We start from the raw sequence: 7,767 nt of genomic DNA on the forward strand, positions 1-7,767 counted from the left end.
ATTCAATATAGTCCCTATCAAAATGTCAATGGCATTCTTTATAAATTATAAAAACAATCCTAAAATTCATGGAATCACTGAAGACCTAGAATAGCCAAAGCGAACCTGAGCAAGAAAAATCAAGCTGGAAGTGTCACAATACCTGACATCAAAGCATACTACAAAGCTATGGTAATTAAAACAGCAAAGTACTGGCATAAAAATGACTCATAGATCAATGAAACAGAACAGAGAGCTCCGAGATTAATCTATGTACGTACAGCCAACTAATATTTGACATAAGTTCCCAGACCATAGACTGGAGAAATGATCCTTTCTTCAATAAATGGTGCTGGTAAAACTTGATGTATGTATGTAGAAGAATAAAATTAGATGTATACCTCTCACCATATTTGGAAATCACCTTAAAATGGAGAAAAAATCTACATTAGAGATCTGAGACTACGAAATTGCTAAAAGAAAGTGTAGGGGAAGTAATTCAAGACACTGGTGTAGGTGATGACATTTTAGCTAAGACCCCAAAACTCAGGAAACAAAAGTGAAACTAGATGAATGGGATTATATCAATCTCATAAGGTTCTGCACAGCAAAGGAAACATTCAGTAGAGACATCTAACAGAATGAGAAAAATATTTGCAAGTTACTTATCCAACAAAGGATTAATATCCAGAACATATCAACAACTCAACAAACTCAACAATAACAACAAAACCAATTCAGTCAAGAAATGGGCAAAAGACCTGAATAGACAGCTCTCAAAAAAGGAAATACAAATGGCCAACAAATATATTTTTAGGTTTATTTGCTTATTTATTTATCTGAAGGTCTGAGTTACAGTGAGAAGGGGAGACAGAGAGAGAGAGAGAGAGATCTTGCATTGCTGGTTTACTCTCTAATGGCCACAATGCCAGTACTGGGCCAGACTGAAGCCAGGAGCCTGGAAATTCTTAATGGGTCTCCCATGTGGATGCAAGGGCCCAAAGACATAGGCCATCCTCTGCGGCCATCCCAGGCACATTAGCCAGGAGCTGGATTAGAAGTGGAACAGCCAGGACATGAGCCAGAGCCCTTATGAGATGCCGGCTCTGCAGGACCTGCTGAGCCACAGTGCTGGCCCCCAACAAATATATTTTTAAATGGTCAATATCACTAACCATAATGGAAATGCAAATTGAAACTACAGTGACATATCACTTCACCCCTGTCAGAATAGCTATTATCCAAAAGATGGAGACAACTAATGCTGGCGAGGATATGGAAAAAGGGGAACACTTATACACTGTTGCAGGGAATGTAAATTAGCACATCCACTGTGGAAGACAGTATGAAGATTTCTTTAAAAACTAGAAATATACTTTCCATATGATTCAGCAATCCCACTATTAGGTATACACCCAAAAGATAGGAACACACTGTATCAAAGAGATAGCTGCACCACTTACAGCAGCACTGCTCACAATAGCCAAAATCTGGAGTCAACCAAGGTGTCCATCATGAGAAGTATGGATAAAGAAAATGTGATATATATATATATATATATATGTGTGTGTGTGTGTATGCATATACACATATATAAACACACACACATATATACAATGGAATAGTATTCAGCTATAAAAAAGAATGAAATTTCAGCCAGCGCCATGGCTCAATAGGCTAATCTTCCACCTTGCGGTGCCGGCACACCGGGTTCTAGTCCCGGTCAGGGAGCCGGATTCTGTCCTGGTTGCCCCTCTTCCAGGCCAGCTCTCTGCTGTGGCCCGGGAGTGCAGTGGAGGATGGCCCAAGTGCTTGGGCCCTGCACCCCATGGGAGACCAGGAGAAGCGCCTGCTTGTGCCTTCGGATCAGTGCAATGTGCTGGCCGCAGCATACCGGCCACAGCAGCCATTGGAGGGTGAACCGACGGCAAAGAAAGACCTTTCTCTCTGTCTCTCTCTCTCACTGTCCACTCAGCCTGTCAAAAAAAAAAAAAAAAAAAAAAAAAAAGAATGAAATTTTATCATTTGCAACAAATTTGTTGCAACTGGAGGACATCATGTTAAGTTAAATAAGGTGGATGCAGAAAGACAAATAAGGTGTGTTCTCCTTTATATGTGGGAGCTAAAATTAAAAAAAAAATAAAAAAATAAAAAATAAAGAAAATGCCTGTCAGTACAAGTCTCTACAAATTCAATGTTTTGTTAATACTGGTTTTAAATTTTTGTCAAACAAATTGCTAAGATTATATACTGCTATAGTTTAGTGATTTTGTAAGTATTTTAAAATTACCTTTATATGAGTGAAGTTGAACAACTTTTTCATTTGATTTTGTTTATAGCCCTTGCCTATTTTCTTGCTGAGCTACAGTCTCTACTTTTTGTTTGTTGAACTCTTTATGTAGTGGAGCATAAGCCTTTGAGCGTGATATAAATTAAAAATATACTATCTCAAAAAAATTATTAAAAGGACTCTCCCTGCCATTAAGGCAGTGTTGCCTTGAGCGCCTGCGTCTGTAGAGCTGGTGCCTGCCTCCAATCACCTCTTTTCCTCCACATCCCCATCCTATATCTGGGCTGGTTTTCATTTTTATATATTAGGTGTGCTCAAATATGCAGGGAGAAACACTCCAGTTTTAGCCCAACTCATTCTTCTTATTCAGTAAACATTCAATAATATTTATTCTTCTCTATGCAAAGTACTATGCTGTGTGTGGGAGAAAGATTTTACCAGGAAATAAAACAGAACCCTTGAAATGTGAATGTGATTAACCATATGTATCAACCTGAATCGGGCCAGGGGGATACCCCAGGATTGGGCCAAGCATGATTCGGAACATTTCCGGGAGGGTGTTTGGGATGAAACTAAGAGAAGCAGAGTGCTCTTCATAATGTGGAACGGGCCTCATTCCATGACTTGAACCCTACCCAGAGTACCAGAGAATTCTGTGGCCTGATGTCTTTGAGCTGGGACACCACAGGGGCTCTGCAGGTGTTGGCCTTGCCAACCTCCATCAGGTTCAAGCCAACTGCAGACTCACAAGATCTGCCCAGCATAGGGGATGCACAACAAGAGGAGGCAAAAGAGGAAAAGGATACCCTAAATCAATCCTGCCTGGAGCAATCCAGCTTTGCTTTTCCATAGGAAAAGGACAATAAAAGCCATTGGAAATCAGTGGCATAATAAAGACAGAGCTCCTGATTGGTTTCAAGTTATGCAAGTGAAGCAGAGTACAGCTCAAAATGTTTTGTGGGAAGGTGGGTGTGCAGTGTATAACTAATGGTTCTTTACGTTCAACTACCATCAACATTAATTGCCATCTTAAATTCCTAGATAAATGGGCCTAGCAGTGTCATCTCATAAAAGGAGAAGAAAAATAGACTTGCTTTCAAATTGTGTTTCCATATCAAGCAAATGAATTTCATTTCACTCACTTGTTTATTCAACAGGGTTGGGACAGGCTGATTAAAAAAAAAAAAAAAAAAACCTGTCCAGCTCCCCCTCCCACCTCCCACTCTGCCTGGCATCTCTCAGTGCCTCCACTGACCACAAAGACAGATTAACAGTAAAAAAGAAAATGAAGGAAAGACAAATAATTATTCCCTAATTAATAATTTTAAAAGCAATAGTTTAGGATAGTCAGATATTGTTTAGCATTTGATGGTCAAAGGATAATTTGTGTAGTTACCTTCAGATTCTTAGATTTTGGGGGGTTTCCAAAGCCATTTGAAAATTTCATGAGTCTTCTTCAAACAAAACTCTGTGTCCCCTTTCACGCTTTCAATTTTGTAATAACTTATTGAGGTTTCTGTATTTCTGGGAAATCCGTATGACTATAGTGTCCTTTTCTTAGGTCCCAATGAGTCCCCTCCTAGCTTAGGAGCAATAGATTTCTATTTCCTTAGTGGTTATCCTTCCATTTTTAAGCAAACACCCCTCATATAAAGAGAAATACAGAGGTGATTGGATATGCTAGTTCCAAATGAAAACCCAGACGTCTCCTATAAGATGTCCCTTTGGGCTTCTTATTATTAATCTTGTTTGGAAGATCAGAGAAAGAGAAAAAAGAACAGAATCAAGGATCATTTGGATGAAAATTTTGTCTTTACTGTCTATACTAGATTGTCTGTACATGCTATGACTTTGATATATCTGGTCATTTATAAATAGCTAAATTATTAAAGTAAAATAGTTTCATCCCCAAATTGGGAATCAATTAATAAAAAGAAGTAGATCTTAAACCATAGTGACAAAATGCTCAACAATAATAATTTAATTCCCCTATTAAATTCTCAAAGAAATATAAGTAAAAAAGTATAAAAATAAAACATTTTCCTTCAAAATATTGTGTTACTTATAACCAAGTAAAATAAAAGCATATACCTGAGGAAAAAAATATTCATTTCAAAGTTTTAAATTATTTATAGTAATTATTCCAATTCCTTAAAAGCATCTCAAATATAATTCATGAATTAAATATTGAAAATAATTAAGAACAAGTTATCAGTTAATAATTGCATGTATTTTTCTATGCTTCTTTGGAAATTAGTAACTAAAAGCAGTATTGGCATGGATAATAGACATTGAAACTTAAATTGTTCCATTATTGCTAGTTAAGTAAAAGGTAAATGATAAATCTTACAAAAATCGTCACTTTTCTATTATGATAGTATGAGACAAAAAGAATAATGAAGAGATTGCATTTTGTGTAGCAGTTAAGATGCCAGTTAGAATGCTCATATTCCATCTCAGAGTGCCTGGATTTGAGTCCTAGCTTCACCTTTCATTCTTGATTTCTGCTAATGTCCTGGGAGGCAGCAGTGGTGGCTTAGCTACTTGGGTCCCTGCCATCCACATGGGAGACTGAGTTCCTGGCCTTGATTGGTCCACCCTTGGCTGTTGCAGGCATTTTGGGAGTGAACCAGTGGAAAGAAGACCTCTATCTGTCTTTATCTCTCTCTCCCCCTCTGGTTTTCAAACAAATAAAAAATAAATTTTAAAAATAAGAATAGGGGCCGGAGCTGTGGTACAGCAGGTTAATGCCCTGGCCTGAAGCTCCAGCATCCATATGGGCACCAGTTCAAGACCCGGCTGCTCCACTTCCAATCCAGCTCTCTGCTATGGCCTGGGAAAGCAGTAGAAGATGGCCCAAGTCTTTGGGCCTCTGCACCCACATGGGAGACCCGGAAGAAGCTCCTGACTCCTGCCTTCAGATTGGCACAGCTCCAGCCCTTGTGGCCAATTGGGGAGTAAACCAGCAGATGCAAGACCTCTCTCTCTCTCTTTCTCTCTCTGCCTCTCCTCTCTCTGTGTAACTCTCATTTTCAAGTAAATAAATAAATCTAAAAATAAATCAATAAATAAATAAAAATAAGAATAAAAATCGCTTATTACATTCTTGTTTTAAAAGGGCTGGAAGTAAGGAAAATAAGGAAGTTTCTCAAAAAATTGAAAATCAAATTATTGTATCTAAAATAATTCAAAGTTGGTTCTCCAAGAGATATTTGCACATTCGTGTTCATTGCAGCATTATTCACAGTACCCAAGAAGTGGAAGAACTCAAAGATTCATCGACAGACACACAGATAAAGAAAATGTGGTGTGTACACATAAATGGTCTTCAAAAAATTCATGGAAATGCATATTATGAAAAAAAATCCTATGTATGAATTTTAAATTGTTTGGGCACCAGAACAACATGCTTTGATTCCATTTTCCATGAACTTTTTGTACCCTCATACAGTGAAATATGAAGCTTTACATGGAAGGAAGTATGAGCAGCAAGGATATTATGATAAGTCTAAGAATCCAGCCACAAAAGGACAAACACCATATGACTGAGAGAATGAGTGTCCACTAGTGTGAAGTAGCTAAAGTAGTCAAAATCATGGAAAAAGACATAGAAAGTAGTTGCCAAGAGCCAGGAGAATGGATGAAGGAGTAGAGATTCATTGGGTTTAGAGCTCCAGTTTTGTAAGATCAAAATTTCTAAATACTTTTGTAAAACAATGTGAATATAATTAATATTACTGAACTGTATGCTTAAAAATGGTCAAATTGGTAAGTTTAATGTTTTTTTTTTTAATTAAGATTTTTTAACAGACAAAAAACTCAAGGTTTTTCACACAATATAAAGTGTACCCTGGTTTTGCATGTGAGGGGCTGCTAGTTTAATTCTACCACACACCGTGATTTGCCACAATGGTTAAGGGAAGAGAAAGGCAGGCTGACAAAGTCACCAATACAAGAGTTTATTTCAATTTGACTGTAGTCGGCGTTTATTATCTGACCAGATTACAAAAATACCATAGGAGACACCTTAGTTCATCCTTCTAATAAGTCTATTGATCTGGTCTTCCCTGTTGCCAGCATCCCCACCCTCTACAAAATGGGTGGTCTTTTTCTTCATCCCACCATGGGCAGAAGATAACTTGAAGGGCCACAGAAGTTATTCGCTTCCTTGAAGCATTTCCCAACAGTATAGATCTCGTGCATCAGATCATCCACGCAGGTGATATTGTATTTACCAAGAGAACAGGCAATCAGAGTGTTTTCTGGCAAAGCAATTCAGTTCTTATTGATTTTCCCATAGCCACGTTTGTAAATTAGTTCATTTACTGACTTCAAATTTGGGTACCCCCACACAATATACGGTTCCACAATCCTCAGCATGTCAATCGAGGCCTTGTTGAGCTTAACAAAGGTGCCGTAAGATCTGGCAAAGGCAAAGAAGCTGCAGCACTTTTCGGACTTTGGGGCTCACACCATTGGTACCTCTGATTCTGATGACAAATGCCAGCTTGGGTTATGCAGGTAGGTGGAAGTTGCCAGCTTTTCTTGCCATCCTCGCCATCCAAATTTCAGTTCTGTACATCTGTCTGTATTCCTTGTGATAGTGCTTCACTTTCTCATAGATAAGCTTCCTCCTTGCCTTTTTTTTTTTTTGACAGGCAGAGTGGACAGTGAGAGAGACAGAGAGAAACGTCTTCCTTTGCCATTGGTTCACCTTCCAATGGCTGCTGTGGCTGGCGCACCGCGCTGATCCAAAGCTAGGAGCCAGGAGCTTCTCCTGGTCTCCCATGGGGTGCAGGGCCCAAGCACTTGGGCCATCCTCCACTGCACTCCCGGGCCACAGCAGAGAGCTGGCCTGGAAGAGGGGTAACCAAGACAGAATCCGGCACCCCAACTGGGACTAGAACCCGGGGTGCCGGCACCACAGGTGGAGGATTAGCCTATTGAGTTGTGGCGCCGGCCCCTCCTTGCCTTTCAAAGCATCTTTTCGGCAAATTTCTTCCTCAGGCACTTGATCTTCAGCTCTGAGAAATTCCTCTGCTTTTTCTTCAGGGTTTCTGGCACAGCAGGAACCTTCTTCTCTTTGGCACCCTCCATGATTCCAGCTGGAAAGAGGAGATAAGTTTAATGTTTTAAAACCACAATTAAAAGGGAGAGCAAGGAGGTATCTACATTAGGAACATGTTCTTTTTAAAAAAGAAAAATCTATATTTGCACTCAGATGATTTTAATTCAGACTCTAGCCCTCAAACTAACAGCCCCTCACTCCCCATCACAAACTCATAAATTGAAGCTGAAACCTCCCATTTCATGGTACTCAAAGGTATGTCCTTTGGAAGATCAACTAGATCATGAGTGTAGAGCCCTCAGGAATGGGATCAGAGTCCTCTCTCTCTCTCTCTATCTCTCTCTTTCTCTCTCTGTCCACACACACACACCATGTGAAGACACAGTAAGGAGACAGACTTCTGAAAAACATGAAGAGGGAGCCTGGCGTT

At 39.4% G+C, this 7,767-nt stretch overlaps 1 pseudogene; it reads right to left on the reverse strand.

The window, feature by feature from the left end:
* Positions 1-6,204: 6,204 nt before the first annotated feature.
* Positions 6,205-7,381, reverse strand: LOC100353630 (large ribosomal subunit protein uL30-like; annotated as a pseudogene).
* Between the last annotated feature and the right edge of the window lie 386 nt (positions 7,382-7,767).

This window comes from Oryctolagus cuniculus, chromosome 16, assembly GCF_964237555.1.
Source record: "Oryctolagus cuniculus chromosome 16, mOryCun1.1, whole genome shotgun sequence".
Lineage (NCBI taxonomy): Eukaryota > Metazoa > Chordata > Mammalia > Lagomorpha > Leporidae > Oryctolagus > Oryctolagus cuniculus.